We start from the raw sequence: 18,121 nt of genomic DNA, 5'->3' as shown, positions 1-18,121 counted from the left end.
GACAGTAAAGATGAAAAGAACCCCATAGCTTAGCCAGGTTCTGTAAGGAGCCCTTAGTACTACATAAACCATATGTTACACCAATTTGGGGTAAAGGCCATCTGGGCCTGCAATGGTAGCTTGTCCTGTGTCCAAGAAGGGAGATGATATGAACTTTGCCCTTTGATGCCACACTCTCCTTTTTAATAACATCTATAAAAGCCTATATTTAAAGTGTTTGGTTTAAAATTTTATTCAACTGAATTAAACATCAAGAGGAGAAAGAAGAAAGAAAATAGGTAAAGTGTAAAATCCTCAAACTAAGCTGAAATATATTCTCCAACAAAGATGTCATACTGGAGGGCTGGTTGATTAGAACAGACATTTGAGTTCAGTGATCCAGAAGCCCTTAGGAGGAGAGAGAGAGAGAGAGAGAGCTGTCAGTTTTGAGAAGTACACTTTCTGTTTGGCTTTACTGATTTATTGAAGCAGTCTTGCCAAAGCCCTAACTTCAGTACTATCTTCATTGTTGCCCTGCCTCTATAAGGCTTGTAAGGTGTAGCTCTTCCCAGTCGTCCCTGCTCAGTGCCTTATGAGGGAGGAGCTGCAGAAGTACCAGCTTTTTACATGGTTCAGGTGTTGAAAAAACCCTGGGGCTTCCAGCACAGCTGTTTCCCAAAGCTCTTGATTTGCAGTATAAAAATTGATCCAAATGGTTTGTTCTACATCTGCCCCATGGCTTGTTCTTGCTCCTCCAGTTAGGAGGTGTTAGTTAGCTCCTGCTCGCATCTCTTTTGCTGTTTTCTCAGTAAGTGGAATTATGTTGAATGCATTGCCTCCAATCAGTCTAGCCCCTCTGCATCTGATGAGGCAAAAATATCATCAGCAGCAACAATGGGATAAATTTCTCACCAATATAAAGTACTTATCCTTATTCTCTTATTTTTTGTGCATAAGAAAGGTATTTATAGCTTTTGAGTAATTTCAGTGCACATACAGATGGAGCATAAAATGGATGATTGAGAGATCCCTGCACAGAAGTATGTATTACATTTATTCCTATCAACATATATAATTGTTTGAAAGAATATTTTAACCAAGTGACCCCTGATGACTTTAGTCAAGAGTGTATCATTCTTTAGATAAACGTCAGCTCTGGGAACAGTTTATCAAAAAGGCTTATTTCTATCTGTTTTCTACAGTTGACATTCATTCTCCAGACAATAAATGTTGAATTTCTGAATGAACTGATCAATAAATCAATTAACTAATAAAGTATAGAAATGGAAGAGTAAGAAAATGTTGAATAGGTTGCAAAAATCTAGTGGAAAGAAAGGAACATTTAGAAGTTTAAGTAATGAAGGAATTTAAGTAATGAAGGAAATAAGAAAGCAGGGACAAGTCACAAAAATATTTTTTAAATACTCCTTGTGGCATAAACTAATTCCCGCATGTAAATGACTGTAACATTTTAAATAGTCATGCCTTATATATCATTGATTTTATATTAAATGAAATGTTTTAGGATATAAAGAGGAAAAACTGCATAGACAATGTTCTTAATCAACTGCTTGCAACTCTAATTTTTCCTGAAAGCTCATGCTGAAAAAGATTAATTTCCATGTCTATATATAGCTACATTTCAAGAAACAGTAGCTATTGTACTGTAGGTACAAACCTGAGTCAGCATCTTCCAGTTCTGACTGATAATTTTTTTTTTAATCCTGTCTGTGTTTATCTGCTCTCCTTACAGCAGATGAGGGATAAATATACTTTATATCAAATAGAAAAGAAGTAATGGCTTTCTTAGTATCTGAGCTCAGCAGCAAAGAGGTCTGCAATTATAGCAAAGAAGAAAAAAAAAGAGAGAGAAGAATGAAAAACAAAATAGAAGCTTGCCCCAGTTTTACTTAGAACCATGCAACTTGTGTTAATTTTTTCATGAAAAGAAATGGGGGAAGTGTATCCTCTATATGCAGTCTCTTGAGAGAGCGTGATAAATCTGGCAGATCAGACAGATCAGTAGGAAAGTCACAGAGATTGGGGATTATGAGAATTGAGATAAACCTGAGTATTAAATAGTTGTTGTCCTTTGACCAGGTTTTAATTTCACAAAATCTCTTTTAGAAGAAAGGAAGTTATCACAGAATTGTATCTCATCCAGCTCAACTTTTGTCTTTATTCATGAATTTTTTTTGCTCTACATAATATTTGAGTCAGTGATACACAAAAGAAAATAAACACTGATACACATATTTTTCTTCTAATTAGAATGTTTGGCTTATAAAATAACATGGCATGGATACTCCCAATAGACTGGATTTTAGCACAACTTTATCAGTTGAGGCATGTATAGTAAGCAGTAATGGTTTTAATTCCTATATAACATTTTACTTACGTTTAGGAAAATAAAATACACAAAGTTCTGATTTATTAGATTATTCGCAAGTTACGTTTCATAATAAAATTTAGGCTTGAGATGTTAGATTCAATGAGTTCAACCTTGCCTCATCGAGGTTCATTCTTACAATTTCTATCCACATCGTTTCTCAGATAGTGATTTCCATCAGCAATACTGACTCCCCCGGTGTGGTAGCCAGCCTACAAAATGGCCTTAGATAATTCCTGCCTCTTGATATTCTCACCCTTGTATGGTTCTTCCAGATTTGCTAAGAAGGTTGGACTCTGTGAACAGTAGACTATGACAGAAAGGATGGGATGCCACTTTAAAATTAGGTTATAAAAGACTTCTGTTTTGCTTTTTGGTTGAGATCACTTGCACTGGGGGAAGCCAATCTTGAGCAGCAGCTGACAGTCACATGAAGAGCTTGGTTGGGAGTGGATCTTCCAGCCTTAGTCAAGGCTTCAAAAACTGCAGCTCCTTCTACAGATTGACTGAACTTCATGAAAGACTCTGAATGCTGTTCTAAAGCAGCATTGCCAAACTATGAATTTCCCTGGCCCTTGGCACTTACCACTTATTTTCAATTTTGCTTTTATTGGCTCCTTTCTCCATTAAAAAATATACATAGATAGATAGATATCTATATATAACTATATCTATATCAGTATATATATAGTTATCATCTGTAACTACAACTATATCTCACATCTGGGTGGGACAAAGAGGGAAGAGTGAAAGATCCCTGCACAAAAATATGTATTACTTTTTTCTTTAATTGAAGTATACTCAGTTACAATGTGTCAGTTTCTGGTGTACAGCGCAACGTCCCAGTCATGCATATACATACATATAATCATTTTCATATTCTTTTTTCATTAAAGGTTATTATATTGAATATAGCTGCCTGTGTTATACAGACAAATTTGTTTTTTTAATCCATTTATATATATATATATATATATAGTGGCTAACATTTGCAAATCTCAAACTCCCAAATTTATCCCTTCCTACCCCCTTTCCCCTGGTAACCATAATATTGTTTACCTAATGTCTGTGAGTCTGTTTCTGTTTTATACGTGAGTTCATGTGAGTTCATTAGTGTCCTCTCTTTTTCTTTTTTTAGATACCACATATGAGTGATATCATATGATATTTTTCTTTCTCTTTCTGGCTTACTTCACTCAGAATTACCATCTCCAGATCATCTATAATGCTGCAAATGGAATTTTACTCTTTTTTATGGCTGAGTAGTATTCCATTGTACAAATATACCATAAATTCTTTATCTAGTCATCTGTCGTTGGACATTTAGGTTGCTTCCATGTCTTGACTATTGTATATAGTGCTACTATGAACATTGGGGGTGCATATATCTTTTCAAAGTAGAGTTCCCTCCAGATATATGCCCAGAAGTGGGATTGCTGAACCATATAGTAAGTCTATGGATTATGGAGTATCAGTTATCTACTGTGGTCTTGAAGGGCTGGGTTTTTTTTTCTTTTTTTTTAAGAGAATGTTTTCCTTTGTGTGCCTCTAATAATTTTGTCCCAAGTTCTGTTTTTAATATGAACGGTTGCCATGTCTTTCTTCTGTGTGTGTTGGCTGGTATCCCTTTGATTGTGGATGTGGCCAGTGTTGTGGTGATTCGAGCTTTCCCTGGTTGTTGAGCACAGCCTCCTTTTTGTTCTGTGGTTGTCACAGCCCTGATAGATGCCAGGCCTGTTCCCCTTTTGTTGGAATGGATGCTTCCAGACCTGCTTTTGAGCTGCAGTGCATGGGAGGTTGAGTGGGAGTGCTTCAAGCACTCTTTATTGATGCTGCCTTTGTCCCAGCTTCAGCAGTGGGGATGTCAGTACTCTGCTGTGGTGTCCCCCAGGTTCTCTGCCCTCAGAGCTACTAGTGCAGATCTGCCAACATCCAGTCACACACGTGGATCATGGCATGCTATGTGGTCCGTGCCGTCCCCAGCACCGTGTCTGCATAAAGTAGGCAGGCCCACTGAAATGCTGCACCAGCCCTCGCCCCCACTGTGTGCCAGAGCTCTGCTCCTTTCTAGTTTGTCTTAGAAGTGTGGATCTGCAAAGGCATCCATGGAGCAAATTGGTCCCCTCTGCCTGAGGCTGTAAACAAATCTCAGTCCCGTCTAAGAAGTTGTGAAACCCCTGAGTATGGATTCAGGTTTCAAGCCTACCTCTGCCTGGGAGCTGCGCACCAGTGAATGTGTTGACTTTTGCTAAACCCCGTGTCTCTTCTCACCAGAACATGCCAGCGATGGTGTCTTGGGCCTGCAGAGACAGTGGCTTTGGCCCAGCTGCATTGCACCCCTCCGCTCAGTGGGTACTGGCAGTGTTGATGGTTTTTCTCTCATGGGGAACCCAGGCTATTCTGTACTGTATACACTCCCAGCCATGGCCCACAGTATACTCCAGCCCCCTGAGGCCGCCTCTGCACTGTTACCCCTGGCCCTGTACATAGCTTGGGCATGCAGTCCTGACCCACCCCCGTCAGCTCGTGTCTAGGGCTGGGGATCGCAGGGACACTTTATGCTGGTTTCTCTCAGTTCTATTGGCCAAGGGGCTGCTATGCATTCCTCTGAGCCTTGGAGGTTCCCCCTCTGTCCCTGCTGACCTTTCCATTGGAGGGGGGTGTTCCTGCATAAGAGTGCTATTCCTCCTTTACCACTCCCTTCCTGCAGAACAGGTCCCACACAAATTTCCTTTTACTTCCTTTTGTTTTCCTCCTACCAGATTTTTTGAGGAATTTTGTCTTTTGAGAAAGATGATGTTCTGTCAAAGTTCAACGGGTATTCTGAGTGAATGGATGTGTCCATGAATGTCTCTTTTGGTATATTCCTGGGAGAGGGTGAGCTAAGAGTGTCCTACTACTCCGCCATCTTGGCACCCCCCTGTGTTATTTTTTTAATCAACCTACATGTTTTAGCCATGTATACTGATTGTATTGTTATAAAAGTGAATGCATTAATATATATTAAAATTTTTATCCAAACTAAAAACTTATGTTTTCTTCTAACTTTAAAATAAATTAAAAAATTTCGTGTGCCTTAAAAGCAGTTGTGTGGCCCTAGGCCCACTATATATTAATGAATAAATAAACCCTCTCTGATCTAGAGCAGCTAAGCTACTCCTATATTTAGTCTCAGAAACTTAATGAGAAAATAAAAGGTTGTGGGTTTATTGGGGTAATTTTTTGTACAGCAACTAGTATACCTGGGCAATTTTTTTCCATTCTATATTTAAGTAAAAGTAATTTTGTTTTCTGACTCAGGCATAAAGTAAAAAATAAACTGAGAACATCTACGGTTTATTGTAAGTTGGCAGTTTCCTGTTTGTTTTAGGACTATTTTCTTCTACAGAAACATTACTGAAAGAGTTACTTTGTAATCTCCACATACCTTGGGGAGGGGGCAGTTGAAAGAATTTCATTTTCTATCATTTTACTTCCATACCTCTCCACAAGGGTCTGGGCTGCTCTACAACTAAAGCTTGCCATCTGTAATTTTGGTAACCTCCAAAGGATTTCTTTCTGAAGAGGTAAAACATCTAGAGCCTGCAAGCCCACATCCAACCCACTGCCTATTTTTGTAAATACAATTTTATTGGAAAACATCCCCATCTATCCTTTAGGTACTTACACTGAATGACTGCTTTCACTGTAGAGCAAAGACATTGAGTAACTGAGACCTCAGGATCTGTGGAGTCTAGATATTTAGGATCTAGCTCTTTTTACAAGGAAAGTTTATAGATCATTGTGCTAAGTCAAAGCTAATAAATCTGTAATGAATTTAATTTGTTTAGGCAGAAATCATACAAATAAAACCATATGTAAGGAATTCTATGGAAAGCTATTTCAAAAAAATTAATGTATATAGTATGTTCTTTTATCCTCCCATCTAAAGTTAATAACTAATCATTTCAAAGAGTAATAAAAATCATCATGACTCTAAGGATTTCGAGCTATTACTTTACTGTAACTTTGGTAAAATTTTGTTACTATTCTTGATTTTACTTTGTTTCATTTTGGAGTACATCAGGCCCAAGTTATAATAAAACTTCCGACAACACTGAAATGGCCCCGAAAGACATTATTTAAACAGTGAGTTATTTTCTCTCTGAAGAATGATTCCTCCAGACATTTTAATGTTGGCCTTCATAGGTAACTAGAATAAATTTTAAATGATGTATAGCATGAATAATGGATTAAAAATCTTCCTTAGCAAAGAGTTAGGCTTCAAAACTTCAAAATATCTTCATGAGGCAATAATCACATGCATTTATTTATTCTATAAGACTTAAAGTTCATATTTCTTGCAACTATGGAACAGATTGGATGATGACACAGGTTTTATTAACTTGGGGTATTTATATGGGGTGAGCATATTGTATACTTAAAGTGATTTTATATATATATATATATAAATTCATCCTCTAAGTAACCTCCATAAATGTATGTCTGACAAATAAGATGTGGGATTCTGAAATATTTACCTTTCATTTTAATGTTTAATTGTGCTTTATTTTTATGTTGTATAGTCAAAAGGAAACATGTTTTTCAATAAAATTTATTAAAAAGTATGAATTTTTCCACTATAAGTTAACTGGAAAGTAATTTAATATTTGAAATGTTTAGCTACAATAGAAAACCTTACAAATTATGGTATAAAATATGAGAGCACTTATTTTTTTCTTCAAGAGACAGGCAATCCAGGCTATAGCAGCTCAGTCATGTCAGCAGGAATCCCAGATGTTTCCAGTTTTCTATCTTCTCATCTCAGTGTCTTAGCTTTAGCCTTTACACCAGTTGCAAGAAACTATCTTGTGTCCAAATGTGATCTGTTGTCACTAGCATCCTAAGAATGAAGAGGTAGAAATCAAAGGTTTTGTCCCTGTTTTTTGTTTTGTTTTTGTTTTTGTGTTTTTCCAGTGACACTTTGTCAGAATCCTTTAAGCATTCTTTCTCTTCCTTTAACTAGATTTGAGTCACATGGCAGCCCCTAGTTGGAGGAGGCTGAGCAGACATATCTGGCAACAGGGAAGGCAATTTATATGATTGGCTTAGATTGATAACGGTTATATTGGAAATTTGGGCACACTGTTGACCTAAACTTATTAGGGCTCTATTAATAAGAAATAAGGGTCTGGGCAGTTGGAGACCAGGGCAGGGGATAACTACAGGTTAGTCAATATATTGCATGTTCAAAAGAAATACAATAGAACAAGAAACAATTTTACTTGTTCTGGAGCTTTATTATTAAATACTGTAATCTTTAGTAAAGTATAAGATTACAAAATGGAGGCTGACATTTGCAGCAATTGAGCATCCTAAGACATTACATTTAATTATTTAATCAGTTAATATATTTATTTTATGATCTGGTATTTTTATAGTTATACTCCATTTAAAGTTATTACAACATAATGACTATATTTTCCTGTGCTGTACAATATATCCTTGTTACTGATCTATTGCATACATGATAGATTGTATCTCTTAATCCTGTGTCCCTATCTTGCCCCTTTCTTTCCTCTTCCCACTGGTAATCACTAGTATGTTTCTATATCTGTCAGTTGGTTTCTGTTTTGTTATATTCATTTGTTTTATTTTTAGATCCCACATACAAGTGATAATATACAGTATTTGTCATTCTGTATCTGACTTATTTCACTAAATGTAATATCCTCTAGGTCTATCTACAGTCTTGCAAATGGTAGGATTTCATTTTTTATGGCTGAATAATATTCCATTGTATATAAACACCACATCTTCTGTATTCATGTAGTGAGTATGTTCATGGACACTTGGGTTGCTTCCATATCTTGGTTGCTGTAAATAATGCTGCTATGAACACTGGGTGCATGTATCCTTTCAAGTTAGTCTTTTCATTTTTAGATATATACATCCAGGAGTGGAATTACTAGATCATATGGTAGTTCTATTTTTTTTTTTAAGGAAATTGCAAACTGTTTTCCATAGTGACTGTACCAATTTGTATTTCACCAACAGTGTACAAGGGTTCCCTTTTCTATACATCCTCACCAATATGTTATTTGTCGACTTCTTGATGCTAGCCATTCTAACAGGTGTGAGATCTCATTGTGGTTCAGATTTGCCTTTCTCTAATAATTAGCATTGTTGAGCACCTTTTCATGTACCTGTTAGCCCTCTGTATGCCTTCTTTGGAAAAATGTCTATTTAAGTCATCTCTCCATTTTCTAATTGGTTTTTTTTATATTGAGTTTTATATACTTCGGGTTTTAATCCTTTATCACTCATATCATTTGCAGTATTTTCTCCTATTCAGTAGGTTGTCTTTCCACTTTAGGGTATTACATTTTAAAATACTCTACACAGTTCTCTTAAAGTTTCTTAATGGATTGTAATACTGATACATAGAATATACATCATTCCTCAGTTCTGATTTAAAAAGCAAATATCTTTTTAAACTAATACTTTTTCAAATACTTTAACTGAAAAAAGCTGACTGTATTCATATTAAAAAGTTACTTAACTCTTAACTCTGATTTTGTATAATAAATATGAATTTTAAAGTCAGGTGAGAGAGGTTAAGTCCTGGGTTTTTTTTGACCATGTTTTTCTGTTGCTAAATAAATTTAGTCAGCAATACTGTCTGTTCTGGTAGATAAAGTAATGAATATTTCATTAAAATATAACGTTGAAATTTTCCTTAACTTTCAAATAGCACAAAATTTTGGCTTAAAGCCCAGATGTTTCTTAAGATTCTAGCCAATAAAATCTATTTGAAATTATAAGGAAGAATGGAAAGTAAGGGAATAATCAAAATGCTTTGATATTATAAACTGTAATTTGCTCAAGAAATACATTACCTGTAGTTATGTGCAGTGTTGTGATGCTTTTCAAATTATTTAATTTTGACTATTAGTAATAAAAAATGAACATAACTCCTATGGGAAAATGGTTTAAACACAAGTAAGATGAATTAGGAAAGAAATAATTTACACATTCTTGAGTAAATTTTTTAACTGAAGTATAGTCAGTAATAATGTGTCAATTTCTAGTGTACAGCATAATATCCCAGGCATGCATATACATACATGTATTTCTTTTCATATTCTTTTTCATTAATGGTTATTACAAAATATTGAACATAGTTTCCTTTGCTATACAGAAGAAACTTTTTTTAAATCTATTTTTATATATAGTGGCTAACATTTGTAAATCTCAAACTCCCCTTTCCCCGCTAACCATAAGATTGTTTACTATGTCAGTGAGTCTGTTTCTGTTTTGTAGATGAGTTCATGTTTTGTAAATAATGGTTTATAATATAACTTGTGAGGTAAAGAGGTTTACCATGAACAAATACTCAGTCTTTGGGAAGAACTCACTACCTATTCATAAATTCTTATCAGCATGTATAAACAGAAGTATGCATGCACCATTGATTTAATTTATCAAATAAAATTTTGCCTAAAAATAGTCTTCTAATCTGACCATCTTGTAGAATCATGGATAAGATAAATTATTGCTTTTTAAATACAGTGCTGATATGCTACATTTTTCATACTTTATCATGTAAATTTATAATAGTGATTTTTGTCAAGTGACAAAAGTATGTAATTCAAGTGATTAAGAAACAATTTTACTTCTACTTATAATGAACTACTCCTTTTGCAAGAGGAAATATTTTATATAATATACACACTTAATTTTAAAGACTCATATATGCATTGAATGAAAAATGCTCAATCAGTCTCATATCTAGAAAGAGCCTGGTATTTGTTAAAGCTTATTTGGTCAAAATGGAATCATAATGCTGAATGATACATAGTACTGGTGATTTTTCTGGCTTGTGAATTATTTTCCAGGGTTTATAATGGCAGATTTTTTCCTAACATTGTTATGAGTGCAACCCAATGCCAATTGTCATTATGATAGTCTTCTCTATGAATTGCTTTTATGCACCCTAGGGGCATTCAAAAAGAAGAACATTGCATATTGATGATGCAGATTCCTGAGTAAATTTCTTTGAGCATTTTATAGAACACAAAATGTTCTAATCTGATTTCCATATGCTTTTAAAAAAATCTGAAATTTTACTTAGCTCCATTCAGCAACTTAATATTTTTAACTGTGATATAATTCAGAGTAATGAGTTTCACAATTATGAATAATGATGAAATTTTTAATCCTGTGTACAGTATCAAAAGCCCTATGTAACAATTCTTAATTAATAAAATACATTACTGCAAAATGAAGCAGAGATGACTGTTTTAAAATATCTGTGGGCATAGGAACTCAAATACACATATTCCTTTATGTAAGAAACAAAGCCAGAGGAATTGAGAAAAGCATGGATCACACTCCCAAGGAAGTTTTATTTTGTCCTTTTATCCCATTTCATAATATTACAGAAAATGTTTTAATATTATAATTTAGCTTAGTATAACTTCAGATTATATCAATATAGGGTCTATCGAGAATGTGTGTGTATCTATGTGGTACTTCTACTTCTTTTGATATTTCCTTATATGTCTATCTAGAGTGTTATAATAGCTATTATTTTCATGATATAGTTTATTAAAATATTATGTATTATATATTCCATGAGTAAACAATATATGTCATAAATATAAAGAATATCCAAAAATACTGAAATTCATTTAAAGAAATAAAAACACTAAATGATGAGTTCTCGTTCAAAGAATTATAAATGTCACAAAGTTATTATTGTATTCGAAGCACATTTTGTAAAAATTTAGAAGGAAAATTTTATTCAAGTTAACATATGGAAATGCCTAGGCTGGAAAAACGAGGCTAGCCTAATCCAGGCTACTCAGTCTTCAGGAAGAAAATGTTTTATATAATAGAAATATTCATATAATTTTAATACCTATTACAAGAGATTTGGCATTCTGAATGCAAGTAATATTTTGAATTTTGCTTTCTTTTCATAGCTATAATTTAAAAAGAAAATACTATATAAATTACATTTTAAGTATATTTCATATTCTATTATATGAGACATATTAATCGAAAAGTTATATATTTTAAAAGGTCAGAGCCTTGAAAGTGTGCTATCCTGTATATTTCAGGCTATAAGCAGCATCCTTTTACAAAAGGTGCATGACTGAGCACAAAAGATAGAGCTAAAGGAATAGATTCAATATGGAGTCAGGTTTGTTCTTTATTACACAACTCTCTCTTCTCAGTTGGCTAAGAGATGGCAGAAAATCTGGTTTGTTAGTCTTTTTTTTTGTTGATTTGTCTATTTTTTAGAAGATATCAATTAAAAATACAATGCTCACAGTGAAGGAGAATCATTCTTTGATATCTAAAATTGTGGATTTTTATTTTTTTCTTTACTCTTTGCCTATGTCTGAAGTTATAGATATGAAGCCATAGGTACTCTGTGTATGTGATCCAGAAAGCCTTTACCTCTCACTGGGCAAATCTGTGATGAATTTTTTCTTTCTTCAGATGTATCAATAAATTATAAACATTCTAAAATAGATTGTATCTGATGGCTTGGAGAGATGTGTAAGCACATACATGTTCCTAAAATTCCCCAGAAATAAGGAAATTGAACTTTTAATACATGAAGTGTAATAGACTTGAAAATCACTTTCTTTTTACAGAAACAGATGTATAAATATTTTATGAGTCCACATACATAAAAATAAAACATTAAAATAAAACTTTGGCAAATGAGACTACTTTAATAATTTTGTGTTTAAAAAATTTATCTTTTATTTGTCACTATTAACTGTTACATAAGCATCCATTTTATTCTACTTGTTTTTGGATTTTCTGAGATTATACAGGATTACTAGTCAAATTAGCATTATTTCTGCATAATTTTAAAGGTTATTTTAATAATAATCATATTTTGTAGTATGAAAGCTTGATGTTAATTTTTAAGATGTTTAAGAAACTTAAAATCTTGGATTGATATAAAAATTGATTTTAATTAATGGATAATCACTGAAACTCTAAATAATTTCTGATGTGGGTAGAATTCTGAAACACTCAGTGTAAAGCATAAATTTAAGCCTCTGTATTTTTACTTCTTATTTTTATATTCTATAGATTGATTATGTCTTTTGGTAATATTACAAAGAATAGAAGGACTTACAAAAATTACCTGGAAGGAAACATTTTAATGAATTTTTTACAACTTGGCACTTAAAATGTACATTATGAAAAAGAAATAAAGACAACAGTAATCGATTTTGCCATTTTCCTGTGTTCTAAGGAGCTGGGGTGGAGCGAATTTATTTAGCAATTTCTTAAATAAGTGAAATAATAAGTTTTCAAAAATATATAAATACATACATTAAAATAATGGAAAATGAGATTTTGGGGGTGCACTAGTGTATATATTTAGTGTTTGTGTAGTATGTATTTCATGGTGTCATTTGCACACCCACCCCCTTTATTATATTAATAATCTTAATGGGAAAATTAAGCTAATCAGAAATGTGTGTGTATACATTATTATAATACTATATAATACAAGAAAATAAAACATCATCCATGTAACTAAAAACAGAGAGTGAATTTTACACAAAGCCTAAAAACAAAAAGCATAGACTAAAAAATGTGGCATGAGGTAAAGGGTGGACTCTACTATTAGCAAGTAAAGTCTCACTTTGCACTAAACATTATTTAGAACACTAGCTAAAGATTTTAGGAACAGAATAAATATGGTTTCCACTTTGTACTTCCCTGGGGAGCACTCGTAAAATTTTTCTTTGTCATCTCCTTGGAAGTGGAAATTTGTGCTGTCTGGACGACTGTAAGAGGCAATTCTGAATACCTACCACAACCTTATTCCAAAAGGATAGGTTAAGCAATTAAAATTCAAGCTCTAAACCACAGAAGGGCTGGAAAATGTGAAAGAATATAGACTTTCACAAGTTTAAAGCCAAATACATGAGTGAAGAATACTCAAATATATGATAAAAGTTGTAATCCTTAATATACAAATGTACCTCTAAATAGTCTCAATATACAATGAAAATTCATTTCTGTATATCGTTAGTTACTCTCCCAATACTATAAATTTCATATATGAGATACACATAAGTTTAATTTTACAATGCACAAATAGAAAAATACATACCTCAGTAGAAAAACAGGTGAAATATATTAACATCTATTTTACAGAGAATAATTTCAAAATGTCAATAAGCAAATAAGTATTACTAGTAATATAAGAAATGCAGAAGAATAGAGTTTTTCTCATTTATACAACTTGTAATGATTACAGATTAAAATGCTCATGTTACCTAGATTTTATGGAAATAGTTATAGTATACAGATGTAAAACGAAAATAAATTAATGTTGAGTTTCTGGAAATACAAAGCTGCAATAGGCACCAAATTAAACAAAACATCATATAAATGAACCAAGAATTACATCACCAATAAATTGTCGAAAAAAGCAGTAAGTTTTTAAATTTATGTAAGAGTATTTAAACAGATCCACAAGATCATAAACCATACAAGTGCCTGTAAATAGAGGAATATTTTAATCTATTACAGCATATCCACACAATAGAAATGTATTTAGTTTTAAAAGAAAAATACAAATGTATATATGAAAATTAAAATGTTATAATGATATAAATATAAATCAAAATACTAACATTAGTGAAAAGAGTGTGCATACATAGATATTTGTGAAATAAAGAAGATTGCATTATTAAAAATTTTTTCCAAGCACACCTTCAGGATTAAAAAAAGTAAATAATCTTTTCAACAAGAATGTGAAAAAAGAGAAAGAAATCTAATGATTGGATTTTGTTTTTAGATACTGCCTTTCTCTTGATCTCTCTTTTTCCCACGGCAAGATACTCTCACAGCCTAAGCATTTGTCTTTTTGGAATAAGTGTTAGTGATGGCAACTAAATTGTCATTAACTCCTTCTGTCCTGAGTCTCTTCTCTATCCTTCTCTCAAGTGCCTGTTTGGAGTAGGGGAAGGTTTGATTATCAAAGCATTCTTAAAACAGACTAACTATGTAATCATAAATTAAACAATAATTTACAGTATTCCTACAGCCTACTCCCTATTTTCAAGTAGGGCTGGCCTGTTTGACTATTTCCTTAAAGGAAAAGGTTTTACTCTTCAAGTAGAACCGTATCTTTCAATAACATGTATTAAATTTTATCAGGTGCTTTTATCTGAATATATTCAGTTTCTCACAAGGTTTTCCTCCTCTCATTTTTTAGAATAGTGAATTATATAAATAGATATTTCTACTATTAAACCAAATTCAAATTCCAAAATAAACCTTTCTTGGTCGTTATGATCTATTTTTACACATTGATGGATTCAGTTTGTTAATATTAAATTAAAACTTTGCAATGCCTAAAAATGAGAATTGCCTAAATTTTTCTTTTCTTATACTGATTTTGTGTAGGTTGGGTCAAGTTGAAATATCCTTCATTAACTGAGTGGGATTTCCTCATTTTCTTGTTTGAATTTTATACTATGACCTAGTCAGAATTAGGGGAAGTGAGCCTCCAATTACTTTCTTACTAACAGTGACAATTTCCACTAATCAAATGCTCTTCTGACCTGATCTCAAAGAGTTATATGTAATTACTTTAGATTCAGACTGAATTTTACAACAAAATGTGATCAGTGTTTGAACTAATTTATATAGTCTGTGTTTTTTTAAACACCACCCCCCCTCAAGGGCAGATGACATATTAACAAACCCTGCTTTTCCCAATATTCTAATTATTACAATTTTTGAAAATATGTGTTTACTTCTAATAAAAATGCATGTTAATATTTGTCCTAATACTTTCTCCAAATGCTTTACCTTAAAAACTTAGTATCATTGTAATAGAAAAGAACAAATCTGACTCCGTATTAGAGCTGTTCCTTTGACTTTAACCTTGAGCTTTATTTCCTAAGCATAGTCTTGCTGGTTCTGGACCTTTTGTAGAAGAATGTTGCCTATAGCCTGAAATATACAGAATAGCCTATTCTCAAGGCTCTAACTTTTAAGGATATTAACATTTTTCTATTCATATAAAGATAACAAGTTGCAGAATAGAAAATAATGTTTGTTTTGTTGGAGGTTTACAGCGACACCATGATCTGACCTACATGGACAGCTGCAAGAACAAAGGATTCTAAGAACAAAGAATTCCTAAACCAAGAAGTTAGCAACAATCAAGCACACCTCCTCCCCTTTTTAGTATAAAAGGAGCCTGAATTTTGACTTGGAGAAGATGGTTCTCTAGGACATAAATCTTTTTGGTCAACTGGCTTTCTGAGTGAAGTTGTTATTCCTTGCCCCAACACTTTTTCTCCTGATTTATTGACCTGTTGTGCAGCAAGTAGAATGAGTTTGGACTCAATGACATCATCAACAAAAATTTGAAAGGTATGTCATATTGTCATATTTAATTCTTCTGTCTAGTAACAGCTCATGTGTTTTGAAAAATATGCACTACATATTTAATAAGAGTAAACAGATGCAGTCACATCTTAATATTATATATTTTTATATCACAAAATATAATCTGTAATCTACCTATTTAAATGTGAAATATTCTAGAAACCCAAATGATATGAAAATTATCTGAGGTGATTCTAATACAAAAGTACAATATATTGGTGTATATACATCATATGAACTGACTGCACATTTCTCTGTTGCTCAAGGGGATTCAAGAAACACTATAGTGTCAAAAAACCAAAGGATACTTAAATTTTACTCTACCTATGTGATTTTTATACTTTCGTAGCAACATGTAGTTTGGAAAGACAACTCAATTTTTTATGGAATCAAATAAATATAGCATATGAAAATATTTGATTTAAATTCAATTCTTAACAGAATTTTATCCAGAAATGCAGCTGACAAGTACTTATTTTTAAAAATAGCTGAGACATTGTAGTAGCTAGAATACCCTGATATGTATTTGCCCCGTAGGTGAAAAAAATAATTGAAAAAATTGCCTAACAAAAAACCATATAATTTAAGTTTAAATCTCAGTTGGTGAAATGCATTACATTGCCCCTTCACATGAAAAATGTTTGTTTTATTTGATAAAAGCTTTCAAAAATACATTTTTAGTTTTTTGTATAAATTTCCCAAAGAAGCTAATTTTAAAATATTTACTTCTATTTTGTTACTTATTGATTGTCATATACACATTAAGTATTTCATTTATAAAATCAACTTTATTATAATCAATGTAGAAATCAGAATCACTACTTAATTTGATTTAATTATTCTCATTTGGTCTGATATTCAAAGTGTATTTTGACTAATAATTTGGATTTCTTTAAGTTATAATTGTTTCTTGTTTTTCTAAAGCATTATTCATTTTAAAGCTTTCTGTGATTAGTGAATTGACTGGATAATTAAGAAAAAAAGGAAATTGAAGTGAATTATACTGCTTCTGGGCAGAGTGGAAACTTTCTATTTTTTTTTATTTTATATAGATAATTTATAATAAACCTTGATTATATTAGGACTGTCATCAATGAATGCAATGTGATACTTTTTCTTTTTTGGTATTTTGCTTAAGGTAAATCTACAAATACATATATTTGGGGAATTCATTCTCTTTTTCAAAGTTATTTACGGATTAACTATACTTTGCCAAGAACTCAATAAATATTTTTGAATGGTTGCAAGATGGTGACACACGTGGTGACAAAACAGAGACAAGAGTCCTGTCAAATAAAAGGCCAATTAGGGAAAGGCTGATGATAATAAGAGAAATAAATAAATAGTACAATTGTGGGAAAATAAAACATAAAGTGAAACAGAACTTGACTTGATAATGGTGGGAGGATAGTATTTTAGACAGCACCATTTGGGAGGGTCTCTGAGGAAATGCCATGTAACCAGCAGCCCTAATCATAAGGACACGCCAGCCATGTGACAGTCTGGAGGAATAGCATTACTGGGAGTCAGAAAGGGAAGCATAACAGTCTTGAGCTTGAATAATCCTGTAATTTCTCAGTGCCAGATCCTGTAACTAAAGTGAGAGAAGGTTTGTAGAGGAAATCCACAAGGCAGATAGGGACCAGATAATGTATGGCCAAATGAGCCACATGAAGTGTTTTAATATTATTATATATATAACGGAAAACCATTGGAATAATTTAAAGCAGCAGAATAGTATAACCAGACTCTTTTTTTTTTTTCTTTAACGTAAACAACAACCTGATTACTTACTATAGGAGGTATAATCCTCTTTGTCAGGAGAACAATCAAAACAGTGAGATTCTTAAGTAAATTGGGAAAGAAGAGACGCTGGTTTGATTAGTAGATAGCACTGGAAAAAGTGAGAAGTGGACGTATTTGGTATATACTTTGGAGTCAGAACTTGCTGATGGATTGGCTGAAGGAATACAGAAAATATTAAAAAATGAGATCAAAGTTAATTATATTTGAGCTGTCTTAAAGCCTGTTATAAATCTGGCCAATTAGAGTAAAATATTATTCTGGGAATAACTGTTAAGTCTAAAGCCCTTCCATAAGGAGGCCTGACCATTTAAGAAACTGTAAAGTACCCAAGTATGTCTGAATGCTGGTTGAGAAACAAAAGAGAAAATTCAGAGCTAGATAAAAGCTAAATATACAGAGTTGTAATTATTATTTATAGTGTCAAGACTTAGCAAAAACAACAAAAAGTCGTTGGCTTAAGAGTTTGTTTAAATATTCTAAACTCAGAAGAGCTCAGGATGACTGAGTGGGAGGGCAAAA

At 32.8% G+C, this 18,121-nt stretch overlaps 2 long non-coding RNA genes across 2 annotated transcripts in view; one reads left to right on the top strand and one right to left on the bottom strand.

Moving 5' to 3' along the window:
* Window positions 1–15,664, top strand: part of LOC140696906 (uncharacterized) — a 103,451-nt gene extending 87,787 nt beyond the window's left edge. Inside the window, exon 3 of the long non-coding RNA XR_012073559.1 lies at window positions 15,473–15,664. This is a non-coding gene — a long non-coding RNA (uncharacterized lncRNA). The remainder of the gene's footprint in view (window positions 1–15,472) is intronic.
* Window positions 6,943–18,121, bottom strand: part of LOC140696904 (uncharacterized) — a 404,568-nt gene continuing 393,389 nt past the window's right edge. Inside the window, exon 4 of the long non-coding RNA XR_012073557.1 lies at window positions 6,943–7,250. This is a non-coding gene — a long non-coding RNA (uncharacterized lncRNA). The remainder of the gene's footprint in view (window positions 7,251–18,121) is intronic.

This window comes from Vicugna pacos, chromosome 6 (genome assembly GCF_048564905.1).
Source record: "Vicugna pacos chromosome 6, VicPac4, whole genome shotgun sequence".
Lineage (NCBI taxonomy): Eukaryota > Metazoa > Chordata > Mammalia > Artiodactyla > Camelidae > Vicugna > Vicugna pacos.
Note: the sequence above shows the minus strand (reverse complement) of the source record. Positions and strands in the feature narration are given on the sequence as shown.